Source organism: Pelophylax lessonae, assembly GCF_965119305.1.
Source record: "Pelophylax lessonae genome assembly, chromosome: 3".
Lineage (NCBI taxonomy): Eukaryota > Metazoa > Chordata > Amphibia > Anura > Ranidae > Pelophylax > Pelophylax lessonae.
In genome coordinates, this window is record NC_138770.1 from 224,713,983 (window position 1) to 224,734,826 (window position 20,844).

The following is a 20,844-nucleotide window of genomic DNA, read 5'->3' on the forward strand; positions in this document are numbered from 1 at the left end:
GTGGGGTACCTCAGGGATCTGTACTGGGACCAATTTTGTTTAATATCTTCATAAGTGATATTGCAAAAGGCCTCGATGGTAAGGTTTGTCTTTTTGCTGATGACACAAAGATATGTAACAGGGTTGATGTTCCTGGAGGGAAACGCCAAATGGAAAAGGATTTAGGAAAACTAGAAGAATGGTCAGACCTCTGGCAACTGAAATTTAATGTGGATAAGTGCAAGATAATGCACCTGGGGCGTAAAAACCCAAGGGCAGAATATAGAATATTTGACACAGTCCTGACCTCAGTATCTGAGGAAAGGGATTTAGGAGTAATTATTTCAGAAGACTTAAAGGTGGGAAGACAATGTAATAGAGCAGCACGAAATGCCAGCAGAATGCTTGGATGTATAGGGAGAGGTATAAGCAGTAGAAAGAGAGAAGTGCTTATGCCGCTGTACAGAACACTGGTGAGACCTCACTTGGAGTATTGTGCGCAGTACTGGAGGCCATATCTCCAGAAGGATATAGATACTCTAGAGCAGGGATGGGGAACCTATGTCCCGGGGGCCGTATGCGGCCCTCAAAGTCATTTGGCCTGGCCCCCCGTGCAGCTGAGTCTGTGTCTCTCAGCTGATCTGTCAGAATGGAGCCAATGCTTCCTGTATAGTTCCGGCTCCGGTAGCCAGTAGTACCAGCCTGAGCCAGCAGTACCCACAGCACAGTACCAGCCAGCAGTACCAGCCTGAGCCAGCAGTACCCAAGGCAGTACCAGCCAGCAGTACCTACAGCACAGTACCAGCCTGAATCAGCAATACACACAGCAGTACCAGCCTGAGCCAGCAGTACCCACAGCAGTACCACACAGCAGTACCCACAGCACAGTACAAGCCAGCAGTACCAGCCTGAGCCAGCAGTACCCACAGCAGTACCAGCCAGCTGTACCCACCAGCATTACCTGCCAGCAGTTCTTTTCAAAACTTACCACCACAAAGTCGACTGCGCTCCAGACTGACCGACGCAAACCTGGAAAACCAGTTGCGAGTAGCAACATCATCAATACCAGCTAACATCACACACCTCACCAAAGAGAAGCAGTTGCAGCGATCACATTAGGGCTGAGTTAATTAAATGTTTGACCAAATATAACAGGCATATTTTTAAGTTGATAATTTTGTACGGCCCCCGAATGATTTTATAAATACCCAAATGGCCCTTGGCAGAAAAAAGGTTCCCCGCCCCTGCTCTAGAGAGTGTTCAGAAAAGAGCTACTAAACTAGTACATGGATTGCAGGAAAAAACTTACCAGGAAAGGTTAAAGGACCTTAACATGTATAGCTTGGAAGAAAGAAGAGACAGAGGGGATATGATAGAAACTTTTAAATACATAAAGGGAATCAACTCGGTAAAGGAGGAGAGCATATTTAAAAGAAGAAAAACTACCACAAGAGGACACAGTTTTAAATTAGAGGGGCAAAGGTTTAAAAGTAATATGAGGAAGTATTACTTTACTGAGAGAGTAGTGGATGCATGGAATAACCTTCCTGCAGAAGTGGTATCTGCAAATACAGTGAAGGAGTTTAAGCATGCATGGGATAGGCATAAGGCTATCCTTCATATAAGATAGGGCCAGGGACTATTCATAGGATTCAGATATATTGGGCAGACTAGATGGGCCAAATGGTTCTTATCTGCCGACACATTCTATGTTTCTATGTTTCTAAGGTGATCTCTGAGTATGTCCAGCCCCTCCTCCTTCCCCCGCTGCCTTCTGGGACTTACACAGGTCCCACAAGGCAGCAGGACAATTTAGAAAGCACAGTGCGATTCGAGCATGCGCAGTAGGAAACTTTACTGGGCTTCACTGCCCGCTTTCCTTAGTGATGATGCCGGTGCCTGCATCTGAAGCCGATTGAAGAATCAGCTCCTGTGCCAACATCTCTGAATTCCTGGACAGGTAGGTGTCCTTATATTAAAAGTCAGCAGCTACAGTATTTGTAGTCAAGGGGGAAAGGAAAAAAGAGCGGCGCTAATCTCAGTGCAGCAAAGATATAAAAGCCAATTTATTGTTATAAATAATAAATAATTAATAAATAAAGTAAGTAAATAAAGTAATAAATAATAAATGAATTAAAAGCAAGCATACTCCCATAAAAGTACTGTGATGCAGGCATGGAGGGCATGGAGCATGTGATGTGATGTTTTGTCCTGGCGACAAAAGAGATGTCCTGTGTCTCCCAGCGTTCTGGCCGTTCCAGTGGAGTCCGGGGCTCCAGGTTCAGGGCCTCCCGGGCAACCATTACAGTTGTGGTTATAAGGATACAGCGAGGCAGGGACCATCCCAAACCCACCCACCTCCTACTGAGTCAAAAGACCACACTGTGCTGCCAAGGATGGTCCCGGAAGTGGACACATAATGAAAATGTTTAACAAGAACAAAGAATTTAGAGAATTTAAAAACTGTATTGGTTGCCCGGGAGGCCTGATGAAGGAGCACGCATGCTCTGGACACACGCCAGGACACGCCCACCGCTGCCACTCTAGTCCTTCGGAAATGACAGCTCTTTCTCCTCTCCTGCCTGCACCTGGAGCCCCGGACTCCACAGGAAGGTCCAGAGCGCTGGGAGACACAGGACATCTGTTTGCTGCCAGGACTTCTACATCACAGCTTGTCCCATGCCCTTCATGCCTGCATCACAGCTTTTATGTGAGTGTTTTATTATAATTGGCTTTTATATCTTTGCTGCACTGAGATTGGCACCGTTCTTTTTCCCCCTCCCCTTATCTACTTCACACAGAGCTGCTCCACACTCTGCGAGCTGGTTTAAGACTTTCTCTATGCATCCAGTGCGATCCTGCACCAGCATCATCAACTTTACTTTTTTGACCTTCATACTGCATTTGAGCTTTATTTAAATATTGTCTCACTGACTTTTACTCAGATTAATTGTTCCCCCTTTTTGTGTTTCGGCTGGTTATTCCCATAGCACTCATCATCCTCCTCTCTCTCTCTATATCTACAGTGTTTGTAGTTGCTAACTTTTAATTTTTTTTTTTTTTTGCCCAGACTGGAACTCATTTTTAAGCCTCCTCTTATTAACATGGAATTCAAGTCTATAATTAACTAAGCCTAAAACTGCTCTCATCCTTCTTCTAACAGCCATACTAACTACCCTGTAGAAGGGAGATTCCTATACTTACCCATTCTGAAGGCACTTTGGTCCAGTCACGAGATCTGCTCAGATCAGTCAGCTTCAGGGAAGAGGAGAGACAGCCGACAACGGATGCTCCATGGTAAGCACTATATGGGTGATGTCACTGCTTAGGCATTCCATCCACTGTTGGCGCTCTTTCCTCTCCCCTGAAGCCGGCCTCTGGGAAGATCATGTGACTGGTTCGAAGCACTCTGAGAATAGGTAGGTATATGTATATTCCTTTTACAGGGTAGGTAGTATAAGATTTAGAAGGGGTGTGGGAGCAGTTTCAGACTTTGTTAGTTCTAGATTTGAATTCCATTTCAACCACCTCAATACTGGGCACTCTCTCCCCCTTCTTTCCCAGACCAATTTAGCTTTCAGTGCTCTTGCACTTTGAATGACAATTACTCGGTCATGCTACACTGTATTCAAATTCCATTTTTATCATTTTGTTCACACAAATAGAGCTTTCATTTAGTGGTATTTATTCACCACTTGGATTTTTTTTTCTTTTGGCGATATAAGCAAAAAAGAGCAAAAATTTTGAAACAAAAAACAATATTTTCCACTTTCTGTTCCAAACTAAATCCAATAAAATAAAATTTCATCATAAATTTAGGCCAGAATGTATTCTGCTACATGTCTTTGGTGAAAAAAAAATCCCGATAAGTGTATGATAATAGGTTTGTGTGAAAGTTATAGAGCCTACAAGCTAGAAAATTGATCAATCCTGATGTACTGACTACCTATCTCAATTCTTGACGCCCTAAAATGTCAGGACAGTACAAATACCCACCAAATGACCCCTTTTTGTAAAGAGGAAAGTCCAAGGTATTTAGTATGAAGCATAGTGAGTTTTTTGAAGTTGCAATTTTCTGCCCGCAAAAGTTTGAGTAATAAAGATTTTGTTTTTCTCCACAAAATCATCATATTAACAAGTTATTTCTTACACATGGCATAGATAAACTTGCAATTACACCCCAAAATATTTTCTGCTCTTCCTCCTCTATACTGTGGTACCACCACAGTATGGTGATACCACATGTGTGAGACTTTTCCACAGCTTGGCCATATACAGAGGCCCAACATCTAAGTAGCACCATCAGGCGTTCTAAAAGCATAAATTACACATTTAATTTCCTGAGTACCTATCACATTTTTGAAGGGCCCGGAGCACCAGGACAATGTAATTACCCACAAATGACCCGATTTTGGAAAGAAAACAACCCTATCTATTTTCAATGGGCATAATGAGTCTTTTGAATATGTCATTTTTTTCAACAGGTTTTTGGAAAATGTGGAAAGAATATGAAAACATATTTTTTTTTTTACACAAAGTTGTCAATTTATAAGATATTTCTAACACATAGCATGTACATAGCAAAAATTACACCCCAAAATACATTCTCCTACTCCTCCTAAATATGGCAATACCACATGTGTGAGACTTTTACACTGCCTGGCCACATACAGAGGCCCAACATCCAAGTAGCGCCATCAGGCATTCTAGGAGCATAAACTACCAATTTCATTTCCTGAGTACCTATCACATTTTTGAAGTCTCTTTGACAGATGTTGATCACTGGGATGTGGCAGATGTTCACTGGGAGAGATGTGGCAGATAACGGACAGATGTGGCAGATGATCATGGACCGATGTGGCAGATGATAATGGACAGGTGTGGCAGATGATGTGCACCATGTTATCACGGACAGATGTAGCAGATTATCACGGACAGATGCGCCAGATGATCATGGGCAGATGCAGTTGATGATCACAGACAGATGCGGCAGATGATCATGGACAGATACACCAGATGATTACTGGCATATGTGGCATATGATGTGCGCCAGATGATCACAGACAGATACACCAGATGATCACGGACAGATGTGGCAAATGATCATGAACAGATGTGGCAAATGATCATGGACAGATGTGGCAAATGATCACAGACAGATGTGGCAAATGATCACAGACAGATGTGACAAATGATCACAGACAGATGTGACAAATGATAATGGACAGCTGTGGCAAATTATCATGGACAGATGTGGCAAATGATCACGGACAGATGTTGACTAACAGATTATTTTACATTGACAGATGTATGACAGGGGTTTTCACTGTGTTGGGGACACTGTGTGTTTGGGACACTAGCAGGGACTGATCAGTGAGTAAAGATGGGATTGCTGCCTTGCTGGCACCCTGTGGTGGATGGCTGGCTGTCTGGCACCCTGTGGTAGGTGGCTGGCTTGCTGGCACCCTGTAGAGGGTGGCTGGCATGCTGGCACCCTGTGGTGAATGGCTGGCTGACACCCTGTGGTGGGCAGCTGGCTGGCTGGCACCCTGTGGTGGTGGATGGCTGGCTGTCTGGCACCCTGTGATGGGTGGCTGGCTTACTGGCACCCTGTGGTGGGTGGCTGGCTTACTGGCACCCTGTGGTGGATGGCTGGCTATCTGGCACCCTGTGGTGGGTGGCTGGCTTGCTGGCACCCTGTGGTGAGTGGCTGGCTTGCTGGCACCCTGTGGTGAGTGGCTGGCTTGCTGGCACCCTGTGGTGGATGGCTGTCTGGCACCCTGTGGTGGGTGGCTGCCTGGCTGACACAGTGTGGTGGGTGGCTGGCTGTCTGGCACTTTGTGGTGGGTGGCTGGCTTGTTGGCACCCTGTGGTGGGTGGCTGGCTTGCTGGCACCCTGTGATGGGTTGCTGACTTGCTGGCACCCTGTGGTGGATGTCTGGCACTCTGTGGTGGATGGCTGGCTGGCTGGCACCCTGTGGTGGTGGATGGCTGGCTGTCTGGCACCCTGTGGTGGTGGATGGCTGGCTGTCTGGCACCCTGTGATGGGTGGCTGGCTTACTGGCACCCTGTGATGAATGGCTGGCTATTTGGCACCCTGTGGTGGGTGGCTGGCTGGCACACTGTGGTGAGTGCCTGGCTTGCTGGCACCCTGTGGTGGATGGCTGGCTATCTGGCACCCTGTGGTGGGTGGCTGGCTGACACTGTGTGGTGGGTGGCTGGCTGTCTGGCACCCTGTGGTGGGTGGCTGGCTTGCTGGCACCCTGTGGTTGGTGGGTGGGTGTCTAGCACCCTGTGGTGGGTGGCTGGCTGACACCATGTGGTGGGTGGCTGGCTGTCTGTCTGACACCCTGTGGTGGATGGCTGGCTTGCTGGCACCCTGTGGTGGATGGCTGGCACTCTGTGGTGGGTGGCTGACACCCTGTGGTGGTGGATGGCTGGCTATTTGGCACCCTGTGGTGGGTGGCTGGCTGGCACACTGTGGTGAGTGCCTGGCTTGCTGGCACCCTGTGGTGGATGGCTGGCTATCTGGCACCCTGTGGTGGGTGGCTGGCTGACACTGTGTGGTGGGTGGCTGGCTGTCTGGCACCCTGTGGTGGGTGGCTGGCTTGCTGGCACCCTGTGGTTGGTGGGTGGGTGTCTAGCACCCTGTGGTGGGTGGCTGGCTGACACCGTGTGGTGGGTGGCTGGCTGTCTGTCTGGCACCCTGTGGTGGATGGCTGGCTTGCTGGCACCCTGTGGTGGATGGCTGGCACTCTGTGGTGGGTGGCTGGCACTCTGTGGTGGGTGGCTGACACCCTGTGGTGGTGGATGGCTGGCTGTCTGGAACCCTGTGATGGGTGACTGGCTTACTGGCACCTTGTGGTGGATGGCTGGCTATCTGGCACCCTGTGGTGGGTGGCTGGCTTGCTGGCACCCTGTGGTGAGTGGCTGGCTTGCTGGCACCCTGTGGTGAGTGGCTGGCTTGCTGGCATCCTGTGGTGGATGACTGGCTGGCACCCTGTGGTGGGTGGCTGGCTTGCTGGCACCCTGTGGTGGATGGCTGGCACTCTGTGGTAGGTGGCTGGCTGGCACCCTGTGGTGGTGGATGGCTGGCTGTCTGGCACCCTGTGATGGGTGGCTGGCTTACTGGCACCATGTGGTGGATGGCTGGCTATCTGGCACCCTGTGGTGGGTGGCTGGCTTGCTGGCACCCTGTGGTGAGTGCCTGGCTTGCTGGCACCCTGTGATGGGTGGCTGGCTATTTGGCACCCTGTGGTGGGTGGCTGGCTGACACTGTGTGGTGGGTGGCTGGCTGTTTGGCATCCTGTGGTGGGTGGCTGGCTTGCTGGCGCCCTGTGGTGGATGGCTGGCTTGCTGGCACCCTGTGGTGGATGGCTGGCACTCTGTGGTGGGTGGCTGGCACCCTGTGGTGGTGGGTGGCTGGCTGGATGGCACCCTGTGGTGGGTGGCTGGCTTGCACCCTGTGGTGGGTGGGTGGCTGGCACAGGGGCTGTGGGTGGCTGGCTGGTACAGGGCCTGTGGGTGGCTGGTACGTACAGTGCCTGTGGCTGGCTGCCTGGTACAGTGCCTGTGACTGGTACAGGGCCTGTGGGTGTGGGTGGCTGGCTGGCAGCGGGCTGCTGTGGGTGGATGTATGGCTGTGTTAAAAACTCCAGAGAGACTCCCGACTACAGACGAGGCTGTCCAGGGCAAGGGAGGCGGCCTAAGAAGGCAGAAGGTTAGGCCCAGTGCACGGAGGAGCGTGGCGCAACATACGCAATGATGTCATTACAATAGCAGTAATATCGGCAACTTCTGTGGTCGATACCGATATAATCGGGAAAAGTGAATATCGGCCCTCCGATAATCGGTCGATCCCTATTCCAGATTCTGCGATCCTAGTCACTATTGACATGGAATCACTCTATGGGAGTATTCCACATGATAAAGGGATAACAGCCATTAGGCAAATCCTCAAACAGAGAAGTATTCATGAGTGGAAGTTGAATGCCTTTATGGTACACATTCTCAGACATAATGTGTTTTTGTTCTAGGGTTCCCACTACCTCCAGGTACAGGGTGTGGCTATGGGCACCTGTTGTGCACCCTCCTACGCCAACCTGTACCTGGGGGAGTGGGAAAAGTCCCTTTTCTCTGATGAATCATTGTCCCTATATACTCAGTATATTGTCTTGTGGCAAAGGTATATAGATGATATATTTATAATATAGCACGGTCCTGAATCTGAATTGAAATATTTTCTGAACCTCATGAATCAGAATGATTTAAATTTATTTTTCACAATGACCTACGATTTCCATAAAGTAAACTTTTTGGATGTAAGCATCTCCTGGGAAGAGAATGGTGCTCTCAGAAGTACTCTTCAGGAAGGAAACTGCCGGCAATACATTGTTACATGTCAACAGAGTCCATACCTTATAGTCAGTTTCTGCGAATCACAACTGAGGAGGACTTCTAAAAGGAAGCAAACAAACTAACCCAAAGGTTACTTGTTAGGGGTTATTCCAAATCCTCTTTAAAAAAAAAAAAAAGCGTTTAACCAAGTTGATGAAAATAAATAAAATAAGCGCACCTGGATATGAAAAGCTGCTGAACACTCAGGGTCAATAAAGCAAATCCCAATAAAGCATATACAAATAAAATAGTGCAGCGCTAACACATAACAGACTGAGAGTGAAAGAAATGTCCCAGGGTGAAGATTCTGTAATCATGCACTTGTATATAAGCTGTGCTCAACTCCGTGCTTATCCAACACCCAGTCACTCTATCTTCTCACCTTAGGATTAGCCCCTGTGTAACCAGACGGGCTAATAAAGCATGAAGCTCTCACTTAGGACACAGATCCCAGAAACGATGACCATGAATCATGGAACACCACAAGACCTCCTCTTATGTCAGATAGGTTACCATTTACCAGAAAAGGGTCCGCCCATCTTAGCAAGCACTACAGATAGTTTACAGTGAAGATCGGTACAGAAAACACACTGGCCATAATGGATGGCGGATGACGTCACCGGCCCCTCCCCCTTTGTATGCATTGCATCTCTATGGGCGGGACTTCTTCTGCTATAGCGAGGGAGAGGGACACCGCCACAATAAAAAGAGCCACAGCTCTTACAAGACCGCCCACTAAAGGATGATACATAATACAACCCCGTAAGGTAAATATTAGAAGGCCGGAACAACGGAAGCACATCACACAGGAAGATCAATCCCGTTGCCCTAGTGATCCCAGGGTAAACAACCGGCTTTTAACATAAATAAAATGCTAAAATTAAGCATATTATAACAGCTATATGTATGCCCAAATAACATCTAAGCTCATACTGTACAAAACTATATATCATAAATATGACACAAGCTCACGTGATAATCAGACCTGCTGATTTTTAATCACTAATGAGCTGAATAGCACAAAAACAAAAAAACATCAGATTTACAAAGCTGATTTGAACCGTAGATTACAAAGAATCAGCCCAAATCGAACTCGGGGGTGAGAGGCCAGGACCTAAAACCAGCCACCCATTAACAAAAACCACACTCCACAATACAGATATTTTTCAAATTATACAGAAAAATAAAATAAAACATAATTTTGAAGTAAATACCATGAAAAATTGTACAAAAACACAAAATCCATATAAAATAATAATATTAGGGACGGCCAGCTTAGTCGTCATGAATAATTTTGGATACACGAAACTAAGGTGTCCGTCCCTAGAGGTCTAAACGTTGAGTTTGACCTTAATTGCTTTATATTTGACCGTTAATATTACTATTTTATATGGATTTTGTGTTTTTTGTGTTTTTGTACAATTTTTGGTGGTACAGCACAGCTTATATACAAGTGCATGATCACAGAATCTTCACCCTGGCACATTTCTTTCACTCTCAATCTTTTATGTGTTAGCGCTGCACTATTTTGTTTAACCAAGTTAAATATACCGATAGGAAAGACCTTATTTTCAAATCCAAGAAGATCAATAAACAAGAAAATGCTACACAAATTGTCATGCGTTACTCCAATCAACATGAGAAAGTTAAAAATTGTTTACAATTGGTCTATTCTCACTGAAGATGCCACTTTGGCAAATTTGGTTACCAAAAAAACCTCTCATTACATATAAAAAAGCAGGTTCTATAGGAGAATTTCTCACCCAAAGTGAATACAAGTGTGAATTTAGGAAAGACCCCTGTAAGGTACGGGGAACATTTCCATGTGGGTCATGCTCTTTTTGTTCAGTGTTTGGAGGTAACAAATGTACAATTCTTCCAAATGGTAAACGCTTTAATGCTAAACATTTTGCAATTTGCAAAACCAGAGGTGTTGTGTATTTGTTGCAATGTCAATGTGGTTTCTTTTATATAGGAAGGACACGACAAGAACTGGGACAAAGAGTCAGTAAACATCTACATAGTATGAGAATTGGCAACCTATATTTACCCCTTGGCTGACATGTTGCAAAACATCATAAATATAGGATGTCAAAGATTACATTTCTAGTGTTGGACTGTATCCACACCCCCATGCGAGGGGGTGATTGCAATAAGGCTCTTCTCCAGATCATGAATTAGATACTTAAATGCTACAACCCCCCCCCCCCTGGTCCTAATGGAAATGAAAGCTTTAGACCCTCTTTGGAGGGTTTTACCTCTGGTAAGACGGATTGAGATGACCCTTGGACACTCGGGCAATTCCCAATGGCGTACAATATCCCTCCCATGTAGGTCCAATGACTATATATTACTATATGTCATTTATTTTAGTTTTTTTATTTTATTTATTTTTTTCTTGCAAGTTTTGTACAGATATACACCAATGTAATAGGTTTACAATACCTATTGTGTTTAAAATGAATGGCTTTTGTTTCTATATTTTTATGTCTTTTTTAATTCGTACAATGCTGATTTGATGGTATATGTCATAACCAATGTACTGGTTTGAATGCGTCCTTGGAAAAAGGGCACTATGGTTGCTGTGATTATTGACGTTGCATCCGACACAGGAAAGCCCCCACGCTTTTGTGATGGGGTCTTTTTATTCTCTGGTTAGGCCGCGTTTGAATGGTGGTTTTTCCATTCATTCCTGGCCGCTGGAGGAACTCCCTGTGTCGGCGGCTTTTTGTCTCCAATATGGCCGCGATCTGGTCTCCGGATGTTGTCATCCCGGGAACCGGAAGTGATGAGGCGGCGCGTAACGTCACCTTGGAGCGCGCGTTTTGCACATATATGGAGACGCCGGGGACTGCCTCCAACGCCATTTCCTGTCCTATCCTCGTGTGGATGAGGGGAACCAGACTTTTTGATCTCTGGACTGCCAAGTTTATCTCCCTGTTACTCTTAGAAGATTTGGAGGGTGCCATTGCTTTGATCCACTCTCTAGCAACCCAAGTGCGGGTGGATTTTTGTGCTTTAAGTTCAGTAAGTTTCGGACACCCTTTTTTTCTTATGACTTTTTTAGCCTATGCACTAGAAGTTTAATATTCTCCTTCTTTTTGGCATGTAGGTGCTGTTACACTTGGTTTAGCCCCCTTTATCATTAATTGGGTTTCAGCTGAGCTCGGGAACACCATTTTGCCACTTGAGTTCATTTGTAACCAATTTTTCTTATTATCTATGTCAACACTACTAGTATATTCTGCATTTTTATCCTTCGATTGCTGTCTGTCTTTTCCTAAAAAAATATTTCATAAATAAAATGTCTATTTTTATATAAATTTGTTTTTTGGATTGCCCAAAAAATCCCCCATTATGAGGTTTCAATATGCTCTTTATGACTTATCAGGGATGATGGCAATCACAGCTCCAGCCAACCAAGTCATTATATTATACATGCACAGCTGTGCCCATTTTTTCCTCCCTTATGCAAGTCATACATGCCCACGGCTGGTTCTTATAGGCACCTACAAATGTAAGTGTGAATTTTTTACTATATTTCTGTGTTTTAAAAAAAATCGAACAGTTTTACGTTATGAGATCCTCCCTGGTATTTAACTTGCATGCATGACGGCACACCATCTGAGAAGGACCCATAAGAACAAGCCATTGGAGACATTAGGTACATCCCTAAACACAAGCACTACTGACCTGTCAACAACTTGGGGTGAGTGTCTGTCTGTATGAGAACACTGAGGGCACAAGTGGCGCACCTGTTTTGTTTACATCTGCACAAGCACTTTTTTATCTGGGACTATTTACTTGGATTTTTTCACTGTTTATATGATTACTTAACCTTAATGTTATTTTGTATAGCTATAGCATGTCTGGTATGGTTATGCTTTATATTTATATTATATTTAGCAGTGCAGTTTAGTTATGAAATTAGCTTTTTTACATTGTGTTTTGATTATATAGCACTTTTTTTTAATCTGCAACAGCTAAATGTCCAGAAATTATTTATTTACACATTTTATGCACTTTAACTTATTATTTCCTAGCTTCTCTTAATAGCCAGGAAAAAAAGCCCGCCTCTGTTTTGTTTAGTTATTGGTTTACATATATAGTTTCATTCCTATGTTTTTTCATCTTTACGTTTCCTGTTTCAAATGGCAGTAATGAAAAGAACATTCCAAGTATTTGAGACCGCAACATTTCTGTGAGCATTAAATCAAGGTTTGGCAGATGGCTTGCAGTTGGAAAACTGATGCGTTCGAAAGTTCATAGCGTCACAGAAAGAAAAGGAGAACACATAGGAAGTTAGACTAGAAACGGGCAGATGGCATTTCTAAAAGGAACTGATCACATGCCAAGGCCAATTAACAGAGCAATCTCTTTACCAAAAAAGGCTGCATGCATTCATCATAACTGCAAATGCTAACGAGCAAATAAGACAACTGCTTCTATGCCAAGCAAAGTATTCTTTATTATATACCACTGGATGAAAGGCAGAAATTTTAAATAGTGGTCCATCAAGGTCCATGGAACATCATGTTTTGAATGACTACTATATTATTAAAGAGCAAAAAAAAAAAAAAAATAACTTTCAGAGATTAAATAATGTACTGTTGGAAGCAAAAATTTGTGTAAAAATAGAATGATCCTTAAAATGATTAGTTGCAAATGGTGACGTGACTCTTTGAAGGAAGCCTGTAGTGCAGGGGTGGGGAACCTTTTTTTCTGCCAAGGGCCATTTGGATTTTTGTAACATCATTCGGGGGCCGTACAAAATGATCAACTTAAAAATTAGCCTGTTATATTGGACCACAGCGTGCCCCCTTTCTTTTTTTTTTCAACAAATTTTATTGAAAACCAATCCACGATACATAGTAAATGCAGGAAAGTGATGAACAACAATTTTACAATAACTGTAAAATAGGGGCAAGAGCCTCAGGAGGTTGCATGCAGGAATAAATAACAACATTATAGGGTCGGTGCATCATTGCAAAACATACTAGAATCCTAGTTGGATGGATCATAGTAAACCCCTAGAAAGTGTAACCCACTTGTGGGAGGGGGAGGGAGGACAAAAGATGGAACAAGGAGTAGGACAATGGGGGGGAGGGGAGGAGGGATTAGAGACTAGACATTAAACCCAACCTGCCTACTGCTACTAGTCCTGACCAGGGAGCGAGTACTGAAAAGTTGTACTGACGGAGCCCGAGGCCACATCCCTGGGCAGTGATTTCTGGTAGTCCTGCCATTTAAGAGTAAAGCGATCAGAGGATGATTTATGGTTAAAGTCCGTATTGAGACGGTCCTTGAGGAGGAGATTCTGTAGTTCCTGAGAGATCTGCGATAGAGAGGGGCTCACCGGAGAAATCCAATTAGCAAGGATAGCTCTACGAGCCACAAGTAAACACGTAAGAATCCACAAACGAGGGTGTGGTGGTGAACGGTCTGTCCATATCTGAAGTTGTTTGTCCCAATATCCAAATATGAGGAGTAGAGGGTCCTTTGGGAGCTGGATGAGGGTGATTCTCTTAATGAAAGAGAGCACTTGGTCCCAAAAGACGGATATATACGAACAAGCCCAAAAACGATGGTGAAGGCTGGGCCTGTTAGCTTTGCAGTACGGGCATATACTGCCTTGTGGGTTGTCTTTGCTGGAGAGAAAAGGATTTTTAGCTGAGTTTCTCTCCAGGCTTCATTGGGTGTCAGACGTAAAGTCCTTCTGTAGCCCTCAAAGATCTTATGTACAATATCCTTTAGCGGGAAGTCCTTGGCCCAGTTGGATGCTGAAGTGGAGGCATGTCGGTAAGAGGAGAGTCGTTGAAACGGTTTGTATATATCCGAAATACTGTACTTTCCCGTGGCCAGGAGTGGGTCTGTGAGAGGGTCCTGAAACCTCCGGAGGGATTCCGAGAGGGATGAAGAAAGCTGAAGCATTGGAGTATAAAAAAGGTCTGAGACACTGGCAGATGAAAGTGATCCAGTAGGACTTTGGTCGCCAATGGTGTTCCTAAGTTGGGGTCGCACATGTCGGAGAAGTTCACCAGACCCCTTTGGGACCAGTCCGTAAAAACTTAAGAGTGCAGACCTGGTAAAAAGTCCGGTTTTCCCAATATTGGCAAATGTTTGGAGACATGTAGGGGGAGATGGAGCAGCTTCCTGGTTTCTCTCCACGCTATCACTGTGTCTCTCAACAAGATGTTGTGTTGAAGATGGGGTGGCATAGATTTCCACTTGGTGTGTAGTAGTGCTGATAATAAGTAGGGTGTTGACATCTGTGATTCTAATGCATAATTAGAGTATTGTGATGTTTTGGAGACCCAGTCTAAAGCTATTCTAAGCAAACAAGAGAGATTATAAAGCCTAACATCTGGCAGGTTTATGCCCCCTTCGCTCCTGGGAAGGTGAAGTTTACTAAAAGATATACGCGGTCTTTTACCCTTCCAAAGAAATTTAGAGATGGCTTTATTCATTTGTTTAGTGTCCTTATATTTAATCAGCAGAGGAATTGTTTGCATCTGATATAAAAGTCGGGCAAAACTGACCATCTTAACTAAGTGACACGGACCCAAGAGCGAAAGAGGCAGATCCATCCAACTATCAAGTTCTTGGCAGAGTTTCTTAAAAAGTGGGGGATAGTTCAGGGTATAGATGGAGGAAGGAAGTTTGCAAATCTTTATACCCAGGTAGGTGATATGCGATATAAGACGCCAAAGTAAAAGGGGAGGAAGATGCCCAAGCTGGAGTGGGGTGGGAGCCTAAAGGGAGAATTTCACTTTTGGTATAATTAAGGCCCGAGCAGGTTTTAAATCGATCAAAAATAGAGATGATGGTGCGCATATCTGAAGCGGGGTTACGGGTAAAAATTAGTATATCGTCCGCAAAAAGAGATATGCGGAGTTCTTGGGTGCCGAGTCTAATCCCATGGAGTGGGCCACTTCAAGGAGGTATCTGGAGAGGGGTTCCAGGGCTAAGTTGAAGAGCAACGGGGATAGGGGGCAGCCTTGTCTCGTGCCCTTCTATAGACGGAATTCTTCGGTGAGGGACCCGGCCACCCAGAGCCTGGCCGCTGGAGAAGCATACATGGCTTTGACAACATGTGTGAAGGGACCAGAGAAGCCAAAGGCTGTAAGAACCAATGAAAGCCAGTCAAAGTTAACATTGTCAAAGGCTTTCTCCGCGTCCAGGGTTATGATCGCCAGGTCCTCCACCGACTGAACTGTAGCCTGGTCCAGGGCTAACAGAACTTTGCGGAGGTTAGAGGCAGCTTATCAGAATACAGGTACTCACCGAGGCCGAGATGCCGAGAGCGGTTCGCTGTTGCGACTAAGCGCACTCCGCCCCTCTGGAGGTGATACAGAGGGTGGATGGCACAAAGAGGCACAAGCTACCAGCAGGCAGGTAGAGCTTGTGTGGAGGTCCTGTAGAACTGAAGCAGAGACTGATCAGGATCCAGCAGAAGAAGTCCGGAGCAGGCTGAGGGTCATAGGAGATAGGAGACAAGACTAGGTCACAAGCAGAAGGTCAAGGCACAGGTAAATCCGGGTCGCAGGCAGAGGGTCAAACACAGGTAAGCAAAAGCAAAGTCTGTAAAACAAGCCAAGGTCGGGTCCAGGAGAAGAGCAGAGTAGGTCAGGGTCAATCCGGGTCACAGCAGGTAAATGATCACACAGGAAACAGGAACTCAGGTACAGGAAGCTGAAAGACAAACCAGCAATTCCTCTGATTACTTGCTCAGCTTTTATAGGCAGCCAGGAAGTCATGTGGAAGTCATGTGGTGCTTGTCATGTGATGACCAGTCTGCAGCTGAAGGTTTCTCTGACAGTGCCCCCCCGGATAGGTCCCGGTAAAAAGGTTGGTCAGGGCTGTTGGGAGCATACACATTTGACAGCAAAAGCTCTCTATTACCGAATTTAATATGAGCTGAGATAAATCTACCCTGGTCGTCAGTGTTGTGGGACAAAACGTCACAGGAGAGACGCTTGTGGATCAGTATAAGCACTCCAGCTCTGCGCCCTACCGCCGCCGATCCAAGAACCTCACCCACCCACAACTTACGCATGCGAAAAAAATCTTCCACCGGTAGAATCGATTCTTGGATGAGGGCGATGCCGGCCCCAAGCCGCTTAAGGTGTCTCAGGATCTTCATCCTCTTGATGGGGGATCTCAAACCCCTAACATTCCAGGAAACTACTTTCATGGAGGTTTAAATAAGAAGGGGTGTGCAACCGGTATTATGATGGTCACAAAAGGTAAGGGGGCCTAGGCAGGGATCTGCAGTCCAAATGCGACCACGGGCGGATTGGATATTACTGACAGGTGACATGGAGGGGGGGTGGGAGGATCCAACCGTGGATCCAGGGCAGTGTGGGAAGGATAGGAGAAACAACAGATTTGTACCCAGAAGCATAGCAGACAATATGAAAAACATAGAGAGCACATTTTGCGACTTCACTTTTTTCCGGACGCTGTAATGTGGGGGGCGACTAACCCTTGGCCAGACTAAGGCAGGTCCATGCGACTGCCCTCCCCAAGCGCCATGATCAGTTGGATGGCATCAGGAATGAAGTAGCCTAGACGGGGTCCACCCGGAGGGGCCACATAAACAGCATTCGTAAACAGTAGAAGGTCGGATATAGCATAACAGTAAAACTAAACGAGAAAACTTTAATGGTAGGAAATAGCAGGAATGCATATAAGTAACAACAAACCAGCCGCATTGCGGCGTGCAAACCAATTTCAGCGGATGTGCCTTAGGCTGCCCACGACGACCCTTACTGTAAAATTACAGTGGGTCAGCGCCTAGAATCATCCCTGAAATAACGTGTAAGACAGGTACAGTCTACATCCTACTGTCAGAAGAGATCAACGTGGCGGATGTGAGCGATGACCTGACACCACCTCTGAATATCTTTGCCACTTAGGAGAGTCTTTGCGGGGGCTCCGTTGATCGAAAGGGCAAGGGACTGAGGAGGGTTTTGATGCAAAAGAACCAGGATCATCTAAGTGCTGGGAGCGTAGAAAAGATTCCGCTTCCGAGGGGTCCTGGAAGGACAGTTGTTCGCCGGATGGGGATCGCAGGCGAAGGCTGGCTGGATATGCCAGAGTAAATTTGATCTGCGCATGGTGAAGTTTTGAACAGACAGTCTGGAAAGCTTTGCGCTTTTTGGCCACCTCCACCGAGTAATCAGCAAAAATGAGGATCTTCATCCCGTTGAGCTGGAAGGATTTGGACTGTCGGAATCGCTGAAGAATCGCAGATTTGTCGGCATAGTTGAGGTATTTTGAAATGATCGGTCGCGGGGTGGGGCGATCTGATGAAAGCATTCCCATGCGGTGTGCCCTCTCCACTACACACACACCCTGAATACCCAGGGCTTCTGGAATTTTCTTGGCGCATAAGTCGGGGATAGCGGAAGGAGGCATGGTCTCAGGGATCCCAATAAAACGGAGATTACTCCTTCTGGCTCTGTTTTCTAGGTCCTCCAACTTCTGTATAACAAATTGATTGGTTTTATCCTGAGATTGCTCGAAATGGTGGGACTGGTAAATCTCTTCCTCAATGTTAGAGACCCTGTGTTCCACCTCTTGCAGCCTAATGGTATGGTCCGAGAGCTGCTTTTTTATTTCTTGCATCCCTGCAGCTACCGCTGTCTGTACCGCAGCGGTGATTGTGGGGGAGAGGAGGGCAACTACTGTCTGAGCAATCCGATCAGACTGTGGGTCCCCCAGGGTGGGCACCGCGGCTGGTGCGGGAGCTGATGTATCCATGCCTGGGGCTTCCACCACTTCCGGTGGGTAGGCCAAGACCGCGGCCTCGATTTGCGGAGGGCCCGGCGGCGCTCGCGAGCCGGGCTTCTCCAGAAATTTGTCCATAGTAAGAGTACCGGGGGTGGCGGAGAGCTGAGTCGGGGTTCGTGGAGGTGCTGGGCTGATTTTATATGCCGATTTTTAAGTCCTGCCGCGGGAGCCGAGGGAAGACGCGGCTACAGCATCCGGCGCCGAAACCGGAAGTCGCGTGCCCCCTTTCAATGCAGAGTGACCACAGCATGCCCCCTTTCAATGCAGAGTGACCACAGCGTGCCCCCTTTCAATGCAGAGTGACCACAGCGTGCCCCCTTTCAATGCAGACTGACCACAGCGTGCCCCCTTTCAATGCAGACTGACCACAGCGTGCCCCCTTACAATGCAGACTGACCACAGCGTGCCCCCTTCAATGCAGACTGACCACAATGCAGAGATCATCGTGCCCCCTTCAATGCAGACTGACCACAATGCAGAGATCATCGTGCCCCCTTCAATGCAGACTGACCACAATGCAGAGATCATCATGCCCCCTTACAATGCAGAGTGAACAGCGTGCCAAGCCCCCCAGACCAGTGTATTTGACTTACCTGTTGTAGCGGCGGCTTCCTCTGTTCAGTCCCCGCGTCTCTTCGAGTCCTCCCTCGTCCTGCCTCCTCCTCGGCCAATGGCATTGGCCAAGGAGGAGGAGGATCCGTGAGACAATAGCAAATTTTCATTCGCTATTGTCACACAAATGGGCGGGCTCGAGGCGCACTGCTCTGCGCCCTGGGTCCACCTTTTTCAGAGACTCACAGTGTCAGGACGGGGCCATCGGCTCCTTCTGACATAGTGGCACGGGGGGGGGTGAACGCAGACGTAACGATCGTGCGGGCCGCATGCGGCCCACGGGCCGCAGGTTCCCCTCCCCTGCTGTAGTGGCAAAATAGAGGGACTTTACTGATCGCCTTTAAAGAACACTAAGGCCCCTTTCACACGGGCTTTCCGATCCGCCTGTCGGTTTTTCAGGTAGACCGGATCAGATGCTCCATGTAGCCCTATGGAGCGACGGATGTCAGCGGAAACATCTCCGCTGACACCCGCTGTTATCCAATCCGATCCTGTCTGTGAAATCTGGACGGACGGAAACCCTATTTTCCATCTGTCTGGAGGATCGGATCCGATGAGAACAGACAGGTGGTCCGTTCTCATTCAATCTCCCCATAGAGGAGAGCGGGGATCTGACAGCTCCGTCTCTGCACACAGAGCGGAGACGGAGCTATCATCCGCCTGCTCAGTGGGGATCGATCCCTCACTGAGCAGAACGGACTCCGTCGTGCGCACCGCCCATGTGAAAGGAGCCTAACTGTTTGGTTTCAATAATTTATCGTTGCCTGGGAATAGGCATGAATATTAGAAAAAACAAAGCCATAACTCTTGTTCCTGATCAATGACTTGGAAATTAAGCTAGTGTAACTTGCCTTACAGCCAGGAAACCCCGGCACTCCTTTGACTCAATGTCACTCAGCCGGTTCAGGCTAAGAAAAATCTTGGCCATATGGTCGAGATCCACCTAGATGCCTTGACCGGCATCTAACTCAGCCTCTCAGCAACTAGCTGAGAGCCTGAGCCAGTCCCTTCACATTTGATTCATGTAGCATTTACTTCCTGGAATCCATCTGCCTTTGAACAAAGCATGCAGACAGGAGGGTGTGCTTGGCCTAGAAATCCTCTTCCTGGTATTGTGTGATGGTGTCACGTAGCTCTGCCCCCAGGGAGAGGATAACGCTTAAGGGGCCAATGTATTATTGAGTTAGCAAATTACTCCAAGTGAACAGGACATTTGTGTACTTTATTTGTGAGTGTAATGCAATTGTTTTATTGGGTTTGTGGCAAAAAAACAGTATTCATTTTAAAACATATAACATAATGAGGGTTCATTCTCTCTGAGCAAAATGGATTAATGAAGAGGTGTGTTTGTGTGCTTTTTGAGCCTGTAGTCAAATTCACTTAGAGGAAAGTTGTTAATACATTCAGACAGTCCCATGGATGTTTGAAGCCTAAATTAAAGGGCAAGGTGCACTTTGATCTATTTATATTATAGGTCAATATTTAAAGGTGAGCAGGTGGTGTGACTGGTGACAGAGCACTTTGAGATGGCATTTGGTTTAGAAATCACAGACATCAGCTTGTATTTTAGAACTTTATTTAAAGTACAAATGCATGTGTTTTTACAAATGCATGTATTTTGGGAATTTCACTTTGTTTTTGAGCACTATATTCAGAACTGACACTTTTAAGGTATGTGAATATTTTATGCATGCCTATTTGGTTATATACAGTATCTCACACAAGTGAGTACACCCCTCACATTTATGCTAATATTTTATTATATCTTTTCATGTGACAAAACTGAAGAAATGACACTTTGCTACAATGTAAAGTAGTGAGTATACAGCTAGTATAACACTGTCAATTTGCTTTCCCCTCAAAATAACACACAGCCATTAATGTCTTAACTGCTGGCAAGAAAAGTGAGTACACCCCTAAGTGAAAATGTCCAAATTGGGCCCAAAGTGTCAATATTTTGTGTAGCCACCATTATTTTCCAGCACTGCTTTAAACCTCCTGGGCACAGAGTTCACCAGAGCTCCATGCCAAACTATGACACTCCCACCACCATGCTTGACT